Consider the following 18,787-nt stretch of genomic DNA (forward strand, 5'->3'; position numbering starts at 1 on the left):
AGAAATAAATTTCTGTTGCTTATAAGCCACCCAGTTAATGGTATTTTGTTATAGAAGACTGAATGGACTAAGACATTCCCTAAAGACAACCACTTTCAACAACAACAAAATTTTTGTTTTTTGTTTTTCTGCTAGTTACTATAATAAATTTTATGTTTTCTTTTCTCCAACTTTTGATTTTGGTAAGTTTCAAACTTACGGAGAAGTCAGAATGTACCTAGACTTACTAACTCTTAAAAATTTGCCATAGTTAGGCTTTCTCTCATTCTACATATATATACAAATTCTCCTTTTTGCTGAACCATTTGAGGAACAGTTGTAGACATAATGCCATTTCTCCCGAAACACCTTGACATGCATGCCCCAAGAATAAAGACATTCTACTCCCTAACCACCATATAATTCTCCCACTCAGAAAATGTGACATCGATATGATTATCTGATAAAATGTCCATATTGCACTGAGTTATTATGTCTTACCAGTCTCTTTTAATTTAAAACAGCCATGTTTTTCTTTCATGACTTTTATATTTTTGTGCAGATCGGTTGTTTTGCAGAATATCCCTCAATCTGGATTTGTTTGTTTCCTCACAATTAGACTCGGGTTCTACATTTTTTTGGCAGGAGTACACATCAGTATGCACTTGATGTCAGCTTGTCCTAATGTCGGAGGTAGTAGGGTCAGGGGGCCTGACAGGCAGCCTCAACCCACCCAGTCCTCTTACCAGGTTCTTGACTCTGCCATAGGAAAGAATTCAAGGGCAGAGTCACAGTAGAAAGTGAGAACAAGCTTAATATAGGTTGTTCAGAAATAAAAAATATAGGTTCCACAGAAAGAGTACATAGCTCTCGAGACTGAGCAGGGCCCACACCACATTTAACACAAAAGTAAGTTCAGTACAGACATCAAGTCCAACACAAAAGCAAGAAAAACATACTGAGCCAGCCGCTTGCTGAAAGTAAGTTTGATACAAAGTAAAGTATACACACCTCAGCCAGCAAAGTAAGGGTTGCCTCTAGAAAAGTGAGCAACAACACTGCCTTCTGCTGGGATTTGGCTTTTATAGTTTCTCTGTGTAATGAACATTCAATTAGGTGGTGGTTCCCAGTTATGAGACATTTAGTCTTGCACATGCTCAGTCAGTCTCTTCCTGGAGCATGTCTATTAGTCAGACTCTATCACATGCACCAAGCATATTCAAGAATATACTGTGTTCTCTATTGAGCATGCCCAGCCACTGGATTTGCATAAGCCAGCCCCTTGTGATGTCATTTCCCCTGTGTTGGTGCTGAAAATAGGTCTAACTGGCAACAGTAACTTTCCTCCAGGGGAGAGCCCAGAGGAGGGGACCTGAGACCTCTCAGGAAACTCAGAAGCATGTCCTGAAACCTGAACCCAGGGAAACTGAGCACCTCCAGTAACAGTCCCATTATTACTGATGCTAAGTTCCGTCATTTTATTAAGATGATATTTGCCAGATTTCTCCAGTGGAAAATGAACCTTTCCCCTTTGTCATTAATGAGTGATCTTCAGGGTGATACACGGAGACCACGTGAGTAAGTATTCTGTTCCCCAACAATCTTTCATGTCATGGTTTTAATATCCAGTGGTAACATGGTGATTTTTCTAATTCCATCATTTCTTCTACAATTATTAGTTGGCATTTTTCTTTAAAACATCACATTCCTTTCTTCACTTTTTGTATTTTTAAATATCAGATCAGAGACATGGATTATTTTAAAATTATTCAACATGTTATAATTTATTCCTGTCATTATTTATTTCAGTTCTCAAATTATTCCAAATCTGGCCAGTGAGAGCCCCTGCAAACTGGCTCCCTTATCCTCTTGTCCTGTTACCAGCCATTTTTGAGCATCTCTTACTTTCTGGCACAAATGCTCTGGGTTCACCTGTATTCTCCCTACTGCAGCCCTCGTGTCAGCCATTTCCCTCAGGAGGCTTCCATTATAATTTAAAATAATATAAACTACAGTAAATACCTTACCTTCTACCTCTTCTTCCCTTTCCACTTCCCAAATTTGTTTGCTGTATATTTTTTTATTGTCAGAATTTATAGCATAATATTTTGATCTTTACCTACAGTTAAACTAGTCCATTCTTTGCTTATAGGTTGATTCTAAAAATTAAGAACCAACAAATGACATTTATTATAAATATATATTATTTCCCTCTAGAAAAAAAATATGCATTGAGCCTCAAATTTTAGTGTTGATATGAATCTCCCAAGGGGCCTGTTAAAGATTCACATTCCTCAGCCCCACCCTCAGAAGTTCTGACTCAATAACTTTAAGGGGTCTAGAGATTCTGAGACATTCTAAAAAAGTGGTATTGGGTGCATAAAGAAGAAATGTAATACCAAGTTATTAAAATTTGGCAGCTTTACTAAAAATCCTCCAAGTGTCAGTCCCTAAGGAATCTTTTTATTTTCTTTCTAGCTATATATTCTTATGGGTCATATTTGGCCCAGTTTCTTATATCCCACATCGTCCTCTTTCTTTGATTCTCTCAACAATTTTTACACTTTCCAGAGTTGTTGTTGTTGTTGTTTTTCTTCCCCATATGGGATGCATATGGTAAAATTTCTGAGCCATTTTGCAAAAAAAATAGCTTCATTTTGCTCCCATACTTAGTGGACAGTTTAACTTGACTATTAAGAAGTCTGTTGTTGGTCTGATTTATATTCTTCTTGAGGCAAGATGCTTTTTCCCTCTGAATTCTTTTATAATTTTTCTTTATTCTTAGGGTTCTGAAATTTTGTCAGGATGTGCCTTGGTACAGATATTTTTACATTAACCCTGCTTGGCACTTGTTGGAGTCCTTTAATCTAAAGATTTTTAATCTCTTTTTTGAGTCAAAGAAAATTTTCTCTTGTTGTATCTTTTGCTATTTCTTCCTTTTAATTTTCTCTCTTCTGTCCTAATACTCATTTTATTTATTTATTTATTTATTTATTTATTTATTTTTATTGTAACATGGTTGGTTGTACATATCTGTGGGGTACAGAGTGTGCAAATTGTGATGCTCAACTCAGGGTAATTAGTATATTCAACATTATACAATGTAATTGTTTTCCATGGCCCTCTACCAATTCCTCCCTTACTGCCCCTTTTCCCACCTCTGGTAACCTCAGTTCTGTTCTCTCCTTTTGAAAGTTCAGTGGTTAACTCATGTTAGACAAATATTAGACTTCCTAGACCTATTCTCTTTGCCCTTTAAATTTTCTCCATATTTCTCATGTTTTTGTCTTTTTGTTATGTTCTGGGAGACTTCTTTATTTTCAAGTTTACAAACTGTGTAAGTGGATTGAGTGTGTCAGCCTTGCTTTCTTGTTGGGGACTGGGTGGGAAGCATACAGGTTGGGAACATACTGCCAAAAAAGTAAAGCTTTACTCTGAGCAAGGCACACCATGGCATACTTTACTTCTAGACGGAATTGTCATTCCTTTCCCCCACTCTGTCCCTCATGGAAGGTCAGAGTTACCTCTGCTCTGCTTCTCCCGAAGGCTCCTACTGGCTTCACTAGGAGGCTTCCCTAGGCAGGTTGTTCTTTCCTTCATGGAATTATTCTTGCTCAGGTTTTTCCCCAAATCCGAAGCTGTACCTTCTGGTCACTTTTAGGTGGAAGAATAGGCGGAGGAGCCCTGCTGTGCCTAAAATCGCATTTCATGCACATCCTGATGGCCCCCACCCCACTCCACGTACACTTTTGCTCTCCTAAAGGTTAATTCAGAGTTTGGGTATGGCTTGAGTGGGGCTCTGGAATCAAACTGCCTGGCTTTAAAGCCCATCTCCACTACATGTTAACTACGTGAGTCTCACTAAATTTCATCTGTAAAATGGGGGGTATGATAATACAGTGATTAGTGTACAGTAGATGCTCAATTTTATTAGTGACTATGAAGTCTATTAACTGATATCTTAAGCTGTGATTTTATCTGCCTTGTCTTTCTATCAATCTGATCCTACCTATTTTCTTGTTTCTTTTTTTATTTTAATTTTTACCAAAGTAACATTGTGTTATTTTAAAGAGCAAAAACTTTACAAGTCTTATAACTCAAAACCACCATCCCCTGTTCCATCCTGCCCCACACTTGAGCCCCAAAGTCACCAGTTGCAACACTCAAAGCTGTTTCTTTTGTTATGCAGCACCATATTTCCAAAAAACATTATTATAATGCAATTTCATGGTTTCACTTTTTCCTTAGAGCCCTCTGGTCCCTGTGGCAACCTGGTCTGGTTGCTTTCTAAGCCTGCTGCATGCTGTCGTCCTTGGGCTTTCCTTCCCCGCAATACTGGGAATTCCCTCTATCTTTCTCATGTGTTGGAAGCTCTGTGATGAGATAGAAAACTGGATATGAAAGAAGATGCTTGATTACTGGTCCTTTAGCATTGAGCACATTCCTATCTCTCCCAGTATCAGTCAGGTTCTTGCCGACTCAGCACAAAAGGGATTTCCTAGCAGGTTAGAGGGACTCAGAATCAATGGGAGGCTGTAGCAGCAGGAGACAAAGGGGCTCCAGAGGCTGGAACAATCTATCCAGGGCTGGGCAGAAGTATCTGACTGGCTAAGTGTAAGTCTCATGGATACTGGGGTTGGGGGAGAGAGGATTTTCTCCCTCAAGCTCTGGTGGTGGGAGGTGGTGCATTATATCTACTTATATCCTAATACAGCCCTGTAGTTATTTCCTCTCAAATAGGAAGTGGGGACTGGAAATTGGACAGCCAGAAGAAACACAAAAATACACTACACTCTTTGAGTCTCAGTTTCCCCACTTATATAATAAAAATAATATCAGTCCAAAAAAGGTATTCAACTTGAGGATTAAATGAGATAATCAGAAAATGCTTAGGACAGTGCCTGGCTCATGACAGAGTCTCTTTTGCATGCTGATTTGATCTGGGTAGAAGGATGAGAACATTCTACATGGACAGAGTGATGGAAGCCAAGGATAAGAGGCCAGAAAATCTCATGAAAGGAAAGGAGCCTGGGATCCCTTTGCCTAAACAGCAGATCTGGAGGGGACAGAGCAGAGCCCAGTCCTGCCTGGGACAGAGGCCACTGTAGATGGCTGGATTTGTGCCTCCTGTGCCCGGATGCAGCTGTTCATAACTGGGTCAGGACATGGGCTCAGCTAAGATGGAGTCACCATGCAAACCAGGGAGGGCAGAGCAAGGGTCCTGAGTGGGAGGGCCAGCCCACACAGATGTCAGGGATCAGCCAGGGGTGTGGAAGGAGATGCCCTCAGAATGACCAGGTCTAACCCTGCAGTTCCTTTTCAGGGGAGGGTGGGGAGGAAATGCCATCCTACCCATCCTTCCCCTGTGGATCCGCCAAATGCTGCTTATGGGTCCAACTACATTACTGGTACAGTGTGAAGAAGGGTGACAGGAGTCATTCAAAGGACCCATTAGCAAACACAGGAAGGTAAAAAGTCATATCTTTAGCTCAGCAGATGTGGTCGTGAGCTCTGATTGAGAGATCTAGGAAGAGTTTCTCTCCTCTGAGGAGCCTCCCTGCCCTGTCCTCCCTCTCGCCCCTGTCCCCCACCCCCCAGCTTCCCAGGCACTCAGGGCTCACCCTTCCCATCTCTGGGCTCCCTCTGGGTTCTGCCCAGCTCCTGGCCTGGCCATAGAACCTGGGATTCCAGGCATTTTTTCCCAGGACATCTCTGCTTGGCTTGGAGTTCCCGAGGGCAGGGCCTGTGCCTCATTTCTCTCAGGGACCAGCCAGGGTCTGGCCTCGGATGGGCACCAAGAAAGGTTTGAAGAATGAACGAGGCTGGAATTGAGCTGAGCTTTGGATAGATGAAGGAGAAAAGAAAGTATTTCAGAGATGCAGGCAGGAACAGCATGGCTGGAGAGATATAGCACAAGTGATAGCCTGTCCTGAGTGAGGGAAACATCAGTTCTGGGAGGGAAGCCAACATTTGTGCCAGTGCTTTCTCAAACATCTGGCACAGTGTTTGTAGTCTGGTCCTCACCTCAGCTTTGAGAGAGAGGCATAATTATTCCCATTTTACAGATGAGGCAATTGAGGCTCAGAGAGGGGAAGTGACCTGCCCAGAAAGTGGCTGAGCAAGAATACAAATAAGTCTGATTTCTGAGCCCAAAGAGGGGTTTAAGTCCTAAAAGTGGGCATAGTTTGGGGACTCTGGCCAAGTGTTGTGTCACCAGCTTCTGGCCCAAATAGAAGGTGATGTCATATGCTTCCAGGCCTGCTCCACACCCCAGCCCCTGCCTGGTTGGGTGTGGGAGAGCAGAGGGCACAGGGCAGGGTGGGCAGGGCTGGGAAGGGCTGAGAAGCCAGGCCACCAGGCCACTTTGGGAGGAGGCTTCCTGCCTGCCTTCCACCCAGGGGTGAGCCAGCTAGGGAGGAATCATCCGTGAGCTCTCCTGGTCTAAGAAAGGAGTCAGCACTGGATCCATTGTCAGGAAGACTGCTTTTGGCACTTGCTGAGAACCTGCTCTGGGCAGGGCTGGTGTGGGATAAGGTGCAAAGATGAATAAGATCCATTTCCTCCCCAGGGGAGCTCACGTCAGACATTTAAGGAACCATAAAAACAGCTAATATACATTGAGCACTTTATCAAGTGCCAGACACTAATCTAAGTCATTCACACATATTGATAAGTAACTGAAGTTCACAGCAGCCCAGGAGACAAATGCTGTTATAAGGTCCATTTGACCTGTGAGGATAGGAGGCACAGAGAGATCAAGTAGCCTGCCCTAGATCACACAGTAAGTAAGCTGTGTGCTGGGATCCACACTCAGGCAGCCTGGCACCCTCACACTATGTATCCTGTAAGCTAACACCAGTGCCGTCTGCCATGGCCAACACATCTACTATCTTGATCCCTGCCCTGCCTCCTTGTCAGAAGGTTGTTAGGTTCTGTAAGATTTCCAGGCTCCATAGTGTGCTTTAGGATATCACCATGATCATTGCCCTTTGCTGCCTGCAAAGGTTATATCTTTACCTGTGGGCTTGTATTGTCACCATATGAAAGTTTCACACTCCTGTGACTCTCCCATCTCACAGTCCCGTGAAGCATCTTGCACAAAGCAGGTGCTCAAATGTGTTTGCAGGTAGGTGGGTCTCTGAGACATGAACAAAGTGGTTCTTGGCCTGTGCATTGGGATCACCTAGGGAGTTTGAACAAATACTGATACCCAGACCCCACCTACAGAGATTCCAATGTAACTGATGTACAGTGCAGTCTGAGCATGGGGAATCTTAAACACCCCCATGGTGATTCCAATGTGCTGCCATGGCTGAAAACCTCTGCACTAACACTAATTTAGAAATCTTGGAACTTTCCATTGAGGGCAGGCAGTTGGTAGAGCAGAAAGAGCGTGGGATTTGGAGATGGGCAAGCAAAATTCACATCAATGCTCAACCATTACAATTTGAATGAGTTTGGGCAAGTCAACTTCTTCAAGCCTCAGTTACTTCATCTGTAAAAGGGGATAAAAACATCCACCTTGAAGGAGAGCACTAGAAGTAAAGTAAAGTGCTAGGATGGCACATGCTAGAAGAAATGTAATACGAGGCAGCTATTAAAATTAATTATACATCTGTCCATCCGACATGTGATTACTGAGCATCTACTAAGTGCCCTTGGGACAATAAAAAACAAGACAGTTATAGTCCCTTATGTTATGGCATTTACATTCTAGTAATTCAATTTTAAAAATGTTTATTGGGTTTGGGATATAAGGTACTGTATAGGTTCAAAGATGGACAAGACATTGTCCTTGCCCTTGAGGAAAAGGGAAGTGGACACTATTCATGTCTAAAATAGAGGGAGGGGAATGACAGGAGATGTACAAACCAAGAGTGGTGGGGTTCAGAGGAGAGTGGCATTGAGAGGGCAGATCAGGGAAGTTTCCATGGAAGACAGGATACTTTAGAGGGCCCTGGAAGGATAGACAGGGTTTTGTAGGATGGGACAAGGGGAATAGTGGTCGAATAAAGATTAAACAAAAGCATGAGGCAGGAATAATCCAACCTGGCAAAAAAGCTGGGTGTGCATGTACAAGAGGAAAGAGGATGTGCATACACCACAGGAAAATGCAGTTTGGAGCCAAAATGGTGAGCCATTTGGACTCAGTTTGGTCAGCTGTGGGAACCCTGAGGGGACTGGAGCTGAGCTGCATAATTCTTAGGTCTTAATACCTGAACCTCCCCATGGCTTGTTATGTAGTAAGTGTTTTTGTTGCCACTGTCCTCAGGGCCTCCCCTTCTCTGCCCACCGCCACCTTGGTCCCATGTTCAGTGCTCAGTGCCGTGTCACTGCCCTCAGGTGAGGGACTGATGAACTCACTCAACCTCAAGCATAAAATGCACCTCCAGATGGTACTTCCTAGGCAATTGCATTTCGGCAGTGCAGTACCAGACCGAGGATCTAGAGAAGGCCTGGTTCTAATTCTACCTCTGATCTCATCAGCTATGTGACCGGGGGCAAGTCACTTCCCCTCTCTGAGCCTCAGTTTCCTCATCTGAAAAATGATCAGGCTGGATGGGTTGACCGACAATGACCCTTCCAGCTGCAATGTTCTCTGACTAATTTGCCAAGTGCTAAACCCAAGAATGTCTCTGTTGACTCCTGCAAGGGGACAGTGCTGCTGAAAATTAGGTATTAATCATGATGTTTAGAGGGAAAGAGATGGAGAGGGTACCTGTAGGTGCTCGGCAGTGTCAGCTGAGCCCAGCTTTGGATTCATCACAGCCCAGGCATTGGAGTGTGAATGAAGAAGTCTCCAGATGATTTCAGCCCTTGGCCACTCAAGTCTTCCCATTTGAATTCCCAGACATTGTGGAACAGAGATAATAAGCCATATACACTCTGCTCTGTCTGAATTCCTGACCCTCAGAATGTATGAGCATAATGAAACTGTTGTTTTGTGCCACCAAGGCTGGGATGGTTTGTTACCATCGAAAGAAAACTGGAAATAGGGGAGGAGGCATTCAGGGATGGTTTCAGGACTAGTGAAACCTCACCAGTGGGTGTCCTTCCCCTCTGCCCACTGACTTTGGAAGCCACCTCCGGTCTTGGATATTATTCTAAGTAGCATGGTGCTCTTAGGAGAGAAGGCTCAGAGCCTGCACTGTCTTGGGATGCTGTAAAGTTTATCAACAAGGAAGGAAACTCTGGGATCTCTTCTGAAGCTTTCCCAGATGCTGAGACACTGCTCAGCTGAGGGGCAGGGTCCAGTTGTATCTGTCAGTACCTCAGTGCCCAAAAGGCTAAAGGTTACGTGTGGTGGTGGGGAGTGGAGGGAGGTGAGGGGGGCTGCTCACACTGGTAGAGGTCTTGTAGGTGCATCTTACACCCTCTATCTCATTTCAGTCCCACCATAGTGCCATTAAGGACTACTGGAAGGAGTGTTTCTCCCACTTTACTGATGAGGAAAGAGCCACGCACAAGACCACACATACGGAATGGCAGGGCAGGGCTTTAAACCAGGCAGTGGGAATGTGAATCTAACGCTCTCTTGAGGACCCCCGTGGGTGACTTAGGGATGGAAGTTCTGGAAGGGGGGTTTTCATTTCCTTTTGCTAAACAGCCTCTTGTCTGGAAATAAGACCATGAATCGGGCTTAAGTCGTTTCTGCTTCCTTCCTCCCGTTACCTCCTCCACTATCATTCCTTTTTTCCTCTGGGATTTTTTCGGCGGAAGGAAGAAAGGAGTTATCCACCCCCCAAGTCCTCTATTAGCGAAGTTCTGATGATGATATAGGGTCTTCACTCACCAGCCATGCCAGGCTGGGGGCACAAAGGGCGAACGAGGGCGGGTCGCTCCCAAGCCGGGCGGGGGACGATGAGGAGCTGAGTGTCCCCGCCCCTCCCCATCACAAGCCCTACCCTGGCTGTGAGACGTGGGTGGTGAGGTTCCCAGAAGGATCCGTGCGGTGTGAGGGGAGTATCCTGGCTGGGAGGGAGGAAGCAGCCTCTTCCCCGGTGGGACTTCCTCCCTCACAGTGTGTGTGTGGGGGGAGAGGGGCACGGAAATACTATTTCTCCGAGCGATCGTGCCAGACTGTATTGCCCGTATCAGCTCATTTACCTAAACTTCCATGTACGGCTCAGAGAGGTTAGCTGAGTGGTCCTAGGCCGCACAGCGTGTGAGCCTTACCGACGGTTAAGGACGCCCGCCCAGAGGCTCTCGCCCCGTCTCCCGGCAGCCTCAGAGCCCTGGAGGTGCCCGCCCGGATCAGGCCGGGAGACTCTGGGCCTCATTCCGGGCTGTCCGGAGGGGGCTCCCAGCAGGGGGCGCCCCGAGGCCCGTCCGGGGCGGCCGGGCGCGCCTCCAGCCGGCGCCTGGGACCGGACCGGCCGCTCCGCCCCCTCGGCTCCTCCGCGGCTCCGCGGGCGGGCGCCGGGCGAGCAGGGAGGACAGCCGAGCCGAGCGTAGCCCGCCGTGCCCGCCGTGCCCGCCGTGGCCGCCGCAGCGCAGCCTCCCGCCGTGAGTAGCGCGCGTCTGCGGGCTCGACGGGCGGGACGGGGCGCGCCGTCCGACCGCTGCAGCGCCCGGGGCCGGGACTGGCGGGGCATGAGCTCCGGGGCACTCTCTCGTGGATCCCGGGCCCGCCGCAGCCCGCTATGGCCGGCCGTGGCCTTGGGCTCTGTGGCCGGCACCCGAACGCGGGGTCTGCCGGCTGCTGCCTGAGGGCACAGTCCGAAGCCTGGCACTTTGACCTGGGAGACAGGGTGGGGGCGGCGGGCAGAGGCCTGGCACCCAGGGAGGAAGTGAGACACAGACTTCCATCAGGTTAGGTCCCCTGGGAGCGGGAGAGCACCTCAGTTAGATTCCCGGGAGGAGAGAGGCCAAGTCGTCTCAGCTTTGGCCGCCTCTCACACCTCCTGCTTCTCCCTGGCGCTAGGAGGTGACGTGAGGAGGGTGCTCAGACCTTCTGTGCGGCTTCATGAAGCTGTGGTCCCCGCCGTCGGGAGCCCCGACCCGGGGCAGAGCTAGAGTGGGCGCGGGGGTAGCCAGCGTGTCTGCTGCAGGCTGAGGTGGAAGGGCTCAGAAGGGTCTTGCCAACAGCCGACCCGGATTCTGAGCCAGGCTTTGTGGATGTCTCACGGCATGCGTGGGTCTGGCTAACCCTCTATAACTCTGCAAGGTAGAAATTGTATTCTCACTTTACAAAGGAGAAAAGGAGGTCCAGAGGTGAAGTTCTTTGAGGCCATGGAGGTGGTAAGGTAGGGGTGCACACTGGAGCAGAAGACACCATAGCTGGCTGCCTGAGAGGCAGGTGGGAGGGTCCCTGGAGGGCAGTTGCAGGGACCCAGCGGATACCTTGTACTGTAGGATGTGGTGGAGGGCAGCTGGGGCTGCTGCTATGGTTTCTGACACTTTTTCTCACCTGCCTCTGTTTAAGGTATTCCTGGGAGAGTTCCACAGACTGAGGGGCCCTGGGACCCTGGCCTCTTCAAGGTTGCCTTCAGAGCCCTGTTCTTCCCCAAACCACCCATCTCCCACGATGTGTTTTTAGCATCTAAGGTGGCCTCACTGGTACTTCAGCAGCTTCCAGGGAGTCTTGGCCAGGGGGCTTGGGAGTGCAAGGATGTGGGTGCTTGTCTTCTGTCCTGGGTCAAGATTCCAGGTGGCAGGAATGAGATCTGCCTGACCCTGTCCACCTCCCTAAGGCCTCGCTGTTTGTTAGATGTGGGGGTGAACAAGTAGGCTGTCCAACGGAGCTGGACTTTTACCAGAAAAGTGGAGTTTTTATGTCAATTCAGGAAGGTGGCTGATCTTCTCTGAGCCCCAGCTTCCTCATCACAGTTTGTGGTGGGTCAAAGCCTGGAATGTACGGGGGGCTCTGTAGTGCTGGAGCCCCTTCCCTTCTGTTGGCAGCCTTCCCGCAGCCCAAGTGTGATGATTTCTAATGGGAATGTGTGTGAGGGGACAATCATGTGCATTTGGCCGAAACCACTGCCTGCCTCCTTGCCATGGTCCCGTTTCACTGACTTGCGCTGGGGGAGGTGGGGAGAGGAACTGGGAGTGTTCACTTTGCAGATGAGATGGGGTCGGTGGGGGAGGGGGCTTAGAGAGCAATGGGAGCTCCCCAGGGGGTGATCCTCCAGCCCCCAGATGCTCTTCCTAGGTTGTCCCTCAGGAGGCCACTGACTTCCCCAACCCTAGTACCACCCTTGGAGAGGTTGGGGTGGCTATCAACAGAAGCCGGGGGAATAACAGTTGGGTGGACTAGCTTTGTGACTTTTAGCAGGTCTCTTCTCCTGTCTGGACCTCAATTTCCTTCTTCTGTAAAACAAGTGGGTTAGACCAGATAGCAGTAGTTTTCACACTTTTTTTTTCACTGTGAATTCTTACCCAGAACCCCTACATATAGTATGGATTACATGCAACTACTCTGGCCACATTTTCTCACCCTGGTGGCTCCTAAAACAGAGTCTAGAAATCCCTAAATAGATGATCTGTAAGTTCCCTTTCTGTGGGATTCTATGAAATTTGTTAACCCCCTAAAGTGTTGCCTAGTATTAGGGTTGTGTGCAGAAATGTGAATTCCAAGGTCTCCATTAGGAGAAATGTTGGACGTTAAGATAGGTCTCATCGGGGAATGTCTAGAGCTGATGGCCTTGCCTCTGGCCAAAAGTTGTGGCTTGTGTCCCTCACCTCTGCCATGTGGTTTCAGCTTTTCAGGGCCAGAAAGTTGCCTGTGGGTCCTTCCCTGGGTCCTAACTCCAACTCAGAGTTTCTCCCCTTTATTTTTATGTTTCTAAACTGGTAAAATGCAGATTCATCTTGGGTAGGTGTTAGACAGGGCTTTAAGCTGTTGTCAGTTGTTTTACCTGATGAGGTCCTAACTCCAACTCAGAGTTTCTCCCCTTTATTTTCATGTTTCTAAACTGGTAAAATGCAGATGCATCTTGGGTAGGTGTTAGACAGGGCTTTAAGCTGTTGTCAGTTGTTTTACCTGATGAGGTATCTGGCAGCTGCCTTGAGAAAGCAGACTGGGGCACTAGATTCAGGTCAACCAAATTTATGGAGTGCCTGCTGTATACTAGCTACTATAAGGGGACAGAGGTGAGAATGTCACAACCCTTGCCCTCATGGGGCTCCAAGACAGTAGGTAGGAGGGAAGGAACTCACATTTATTGGGACCATCCAGGGACCATTGAAACCATTTCACATGTTATATCATTTGTCCCATAAAGTAGATATTAGTCTCATTTTTTAATTATGTAAAAAGTTGATTGCATACAAAGTAAGTACATTCCATATATACATGTAACCACTAACCAGATCAAGAAACAACATTGCCAGGACCTGGAAGCCTACTTGAGTCCCTTTCCAGCTATACCCCACACCCCTCCCCCTCCATTAATAGTGGTTAGTAGAGGTAACCACTATTCTGACTTCTAGCACCATAGATTAGGTTTGCCTAAACAGAATGATACAGTATGTAGTCTATTGTGTCTGGCTTCTTTCATGCAACACTGTGAGATTCCTCCATGCTATTGCAGGTAGCAGTAGTTCGTTAATTCTCATTGTCCTATAATAATTCCATTGTACGGATATACCTCAATTTATTTACCATTCTTCTGTTGATGACCATTTAGTTGTTTCCAATTTTTAGCTATTAAATCGTGCTGCTGTGAACATTCTAACATGGACCATTTTGGAAAACATCTGCACACATTTCTCTTAGGAATGTCCATGGAAACTGCCCAACAGTTTTCCAAAGTGGTTGTGCCAGTGTGAGAATTCTTCCCCTGGCTGTGAGAATTCTAGTTGCTCCACATACTCACCAACACTAGGCATTGTCTAGGTCCATTTTCCATGGAAATGATTTGAAGCTGAGAAAAGTTATCCTGTGCTCAGCTAAGGACAATGTGCTGGTAAGGAGCAGAGCTGGGATTGGAATCCAGGCCTGTGTGACTATGGAATCTGTGTTCTCTCTCTCTGTGGTAGACATAGACATAAATTATGATATAGGATAGAATGTGATAAACTCCCACCCTAAAAATATATGAAGAATACTCTTGGGGAATTTAAAGAGGGGGATAATTTTCGTCTGTGTTTAGGAGAGAAAGGATCATGGAGCTTCACAGAGATGGTAGCTTTTGAGCTAGTCCTTGCAGAGGCTGCAGTTTTGCCAGGAGGGCTTTCCAGGTGGGCCACCCATGGAAAGGGCCCCGCTAGAGCCAAGGCATGGCAGGAGTGAAAATTTTGGGGGAATGGGAAAGGTCTACTTTGGCTATAATATAGGAGATGTAGGGGGTAAGGCTGGAGGGCTAGGACTTGAGGCTAAATTGGTGGCTTAGTTTGTGTTTAGGAGGCTCCCTTTGCCCCATCCCTGGCCACCCAGGACGTAGAGACCAAGGCAGAGACTTGCCATTTTGCTGGGGAATTGGGCTTCTTCGAATCCAGCTCAGCTCCTAATGGCACATAGAGCTGGCTTTTCACCAAATGGAAGATCTTAGATGTTCCTGGGGCTGCTCTCAGGGTTTTTGCCCACTGAATTTTTTTGGAATTTTCTGCTTGTATCTAGCTGTGTGAAATTAGTAACCCCACTCCCCAGGATCTGACCCGAATGGTTTATTTGGAGAGATTTTTTCAGCAAAAGGAAAATGGTAGACAGCAGTCCCACCACCATCTAAGCTGGTCTCAAGAACTTTCCCAGGATGGTGGTAGTGAGAGTGGGTCCAGCTTCCAATTCTGGTGAAGCCAGACTTGCGAGGGAGACCCCAAAAGAAAGGAATCAAATTGATGATCTCAATGGCTGTGGGAAGCAGAAAGACAATGGCCTGGGATGAGTCAAATGACATTAATAATCATCCTTCTTACTTGTACAACAGTTTATACCCTCATCACAGTGGATTCTCACATGGATGGGTGAAGTAGGTGATAGAGACAGGATCACCCCTGCTGATAGATGAGGGGACTGAGGTCCAGAGAGAGTGCCAACCTGTTGTGGGTCACAGGGCTAAAACACACCCAAAGTAGTCTAGAACTGCATCTTCTGGAGCCTGCTCTTTTCAGTATTCCATGTTTGCCCAGGCCCTGGTCGAGCACAGAGTGAAGACCAAGCAGGGAGGAGGATGCAGGATGGTCAGTGGGCGCTGACAGGCAGGTGACCCTGAGAGTAAGATGTGGGAGCCAGACCAGCTCTGCCTGGAGGTCTTTAGGGATGTGTATGCCTTGATGGAAGGGAGGGAGGCAGGCGGCATCGGTGGAAGAAAGAGGGTGAAATGTATATGTCCCCTGAGAGTTAAAGCAGTTCCAGTCACTTGGTGTTGATGAGACATGCCCTTATGTAATGGTGCCTCCACCCAGCCTGGTGAAAACAGTCTTTTGGGGTTCATGGGGCCTGGGCGTGGCTGGTATCTAATTGGCAGGCGGAAGAAAAGCTGCTAGCCAAATGATCTCTGAGAGGAATTTGCTAATGACTCTTGAAAGACACATCCACAGGCAGCTGGTTTTATCTTCATGATTTACAGACTCCGCCCTGGGCTCTGCCCTAGGGGTGCTGTCCAGGTGACATATGACTGTCCCAGGAATGGGTGAGCTCCTTGGGGCAAGGCGATCCCAGAGGAGGATGCAAAGAGTCTCTTCTGATGGAGTGGTGATGTGCCCTGGGCAGGCAGAGTTAGCTCCTTTGACAGATGAAGAAACTGAGGCCCCTCTGACAACAGATGAGATCACAGAGCAGGCAAAGCTGGAACTATCACCTCAGGCTCCTGACTCCTGGTGCCTGTTGTAATTTGTCACACCATACCCGCCCATCTTTCCCTTGAGGTGATGCGTGAGAGTTTACAAATCGGTTCAGACTTGCAGTTGAGTGACACAACCCCTGAGGGAGCTGAGATCATGATAATCCCTTTCCTTTCTACAGTATTTTATAGTTTATAAAATAATTTCATGACTTGGAGTTGATTTTTACATTATTGGCCCCATTTTGCAGATAAGGAAGCTAAGTCTCTGGCAGAGACTTACCCAAGCAAAACTGGGACTTGAACCTGGGACTTCTTACTCTAAAACTAGTGCTTTTTTTTTTTTTTTAACTGCAGCATAGGTGCCTCTTTTCTCAGTAGATCTGAATTTAATGAGAACAAATAGCTGAAGCTCGCCATGAATCTGATTCCTTGAACTTCTTCAGACTGATCTGAAGAAGTGAGGTGAGCTCTTTTTCTATCTCCTTAACAAATTTGAATTATATAAATCAAATAAGAACCATACATTGTCAGCCACAGGTGAGAAAAGGCTTGAGCAGGGCAGTTATTTGAGGAACCAGAACTGTTATTATTGTTTAATTATTAGCTCTTGTATCAGTCTGTTTTTGTGTTGCTATAACAGAATACCTGAGACTGGTTAACTTATAAAGAACAGAGGTTTATTTGGCTCAGGATTCTGGGACAGCTGCATCTAGCATGGGCCTCAAGCTGCTTGTACTCATGGTGGAAAGCAGCAGGCAGCTGGCGGGTACAAGTAGATCACATGGCGAGAGGAAGCAGGAGAGAGAGAGGGGAGGTGTCAGGGTCCTTTAAACAACCAGCTCTTGTGGGAACTAACAGAGCGAGAACTCACTCACTACCTCCACCCATCAGGGAGAGCATTAATCCATTCATGAGGGATCCACCCCCATGACTCAAACAGCTCCCAACACTGCCACATTGGGGATCAGATTTCCACATGAGTTTTGGGGGGAGAATAACATTCAAACTCTTTCAGCTCCCTTGAGCCTGTTACTTTTAGGCCTCAGACTGTTCGGTTTGTGCTAATTTGCATGGCTGTCTTAACCTCAGGTTTCTTCCCATGTCAGGGTTGTACGGTCCAGGCCTCAATGAGGAGCCCGAACATGGAGACGTTCAAGCAGCAGAAGGTGGAGGATTTTTATGACATCGGAGAGGAGCTGGGGAGGTAAGAGATGTTGAGAGGCTGAGGGGTCTGGGAGATGGAGCCCAAGTTACACTTCTCTTGGTGCAGTTGTCAGTTGGTATCATAAGGCATGGGCTTGTTCCAGGACTCGTGGGAAGTTTTAAAAACAAGCCTGAGATTTATCATCTTCTTGGGCAACTCCGCAAGCAGTCATCTCTCTGGAAATAAAGACTTGCCAGTAGAAGGGGCTATAATTGTTGAGTTCACAAAGCCCTCCCCAGGCTCTGGATGACCACCTCAACTGTTGGTTTTCTTCTCTGAGTCCCATTTGGGATTCTCCATGGTTCTTTGGATTTTGTTTTTTAAGCTCAGAGCCTGAATGGGAGGTGAAGTAATCCTCCCTGAAAACGGATTTGCACTGTTACCAGCCACACGAGCCTCATCATGAAGTTTTCCTGGGATCTGAGTTACGGTGTATATTTTCAGGTTTGCTAAACCCAGAACCCAGCTAGGGGTAAACTCTGAGATCTGAAAGTAGTTACTGTTTGGAGAGAAATTAAGATTTTCTAAAGCTCTCTTCTTACCTCCCATTTCTAACAAGGGCTAATATATAGAAGGTGTCTTAATGATTACAGAATACCAGTTCTGAAGTTTAAGTCTCACAACAGATGTGAAATAGGAGTTATTTTTGCTCTCATTTTCCAGATGAGGAAACCGTGGTCCTGAGTTTAAGCAAGTTGCCCAAAGTTGCAAGCAAGCAAGTTGCCCAAAGTTGCGAGCCAGCAAGTGACATAGCCAGGGTTCTGCCCAATCCAGTTTGTACCTGCACACCCATCATGCTGTCCCCTGTGAGCACGGCACTTACACACTCATCTGTGCCCACCAGAACACCCAGCCCCCCCTTCACACACCCAGCAGAGTAAAAACCTGAGAGTTTAGTGTGTCCACTGTACTCAAGAGGAAAACAGGAGTCCTTTTCCCTGTATAGAACTCTTGGGTCATGACTAATTCCCTTTCTTTTATTTTTAAAGACAAAACAGAAAGATCTTCAAAGCCAGAGGGCCTCATTCCAAGGAGAATGGGAGGTGGCAGGTGCTTCAGCTGCAGACAGCCCAGAGGGGGATGACTCTTCCCAATTTGGGGCCTGGTGAAGGCGTGGGAGGACAGAGGGGCTGAGGCTGGGGGGTCTCTCAGCTAGAGTCTGCCTCTGAATGGGAAGCCAGGTTCTCTTTGCCCCAGGTTCTTCTCCTACCACCAGTGACACCTGCAGAAAAGTGGCATCCCCAGGGCCCTGCCAATGGCATTTGATTTGATGGCCTCACCTAGGCCATGTCCTGTGTGTAGGGGTCTGTGCTAAGTGCTGTGGGTACAAAGATGAGCAAGACACAGTTGGTCTCTGCCTTCTTGGAGCACCAACCTGGCAGTGGGGTGGAGAGGGATTAGCAGCTGGGTAGGCAGAGAAGCTGAGATGTTAGGGTGGGTCAGGGACTCTGAAGAAGGAAGTAGAAGCAGTTTCCTGGGGAATTAATTTATTATCCCTTCTTAGTCTTATATCTCCCCCACTCCACACATCTAGGACATGAGTATTAGAAGTGGAAGAGACCTCATGTATTTTGGTTCTCCACCTGTAATACGGTGTGAAGGCCCATGTACCTCATAGCCTAGGGAGTCTTGGATTGACTCCCCTCCCCCATCTTTCTAAAGTGTGAACTGGGCAAAAGGTGAGTGTATTAATCTGTTTCTGTTGCTTATAACAAAAAATTTGACCTGGGTAATTCATAAAGAAAATGAAATTTATTGCTTACAGTCTCTGAGGCTGGTAAGTCCAAAGTCCAGGGAACACATCTGGTGAGTGTCTTGGTGGTGAGACAGTGACCCAGGGGTCTCACACGGCAGAAATGGCAGAGCAGAAAGAGAAATA

General features: G+C 47.1%; 1 protein-coding gene across 4 annotated transcripts in view; it reads left to right on the top strand.

Annotated features, from left to right (window-relative positions):
- The first annotated feature begins 10,374 nt into the window (after window positions 1-10,374).
- The window catches only part of DAPK2 (death associated protein kinase 2), a 125,275-nt gene continuing 116,862 nt past the window's right edge, over window positions 10,375-18,787 (top strand). For 2 of the 4 annotated variants that reach the window (XM_063088429.1, XM_063088425.1), the window contains exons 1-2: window positions 10,375-10,485; window positions 16,811-16,908. The gene's annotated coding sequence lies outside the window, so the exon portion shown is untranslated. Of the gene's footprint in view, window positions 10,486-16,058; window positions 16,167-16,810; window positions 16,909-18,787 lie in introns of all 4 variants that reach the window. The other 2 variants (XM_063088426.1, XM_063088427.1) reach the window with 2 other exon arrangements.

Source organism: Cynocephalus volans, chromosome 3, assembly GCF_027409185.1.
Source record: "Cynocephalus volans isolate mCynVol1 chromosome 3, mCynVol1.pri, whole genome shotgun sequence".
NCBI lineage: Eukaryota > Metazoa > Chordata > Mammalia > Dermoptera > Cynocephalidae > Cynocephalus > Cynocephalus volans.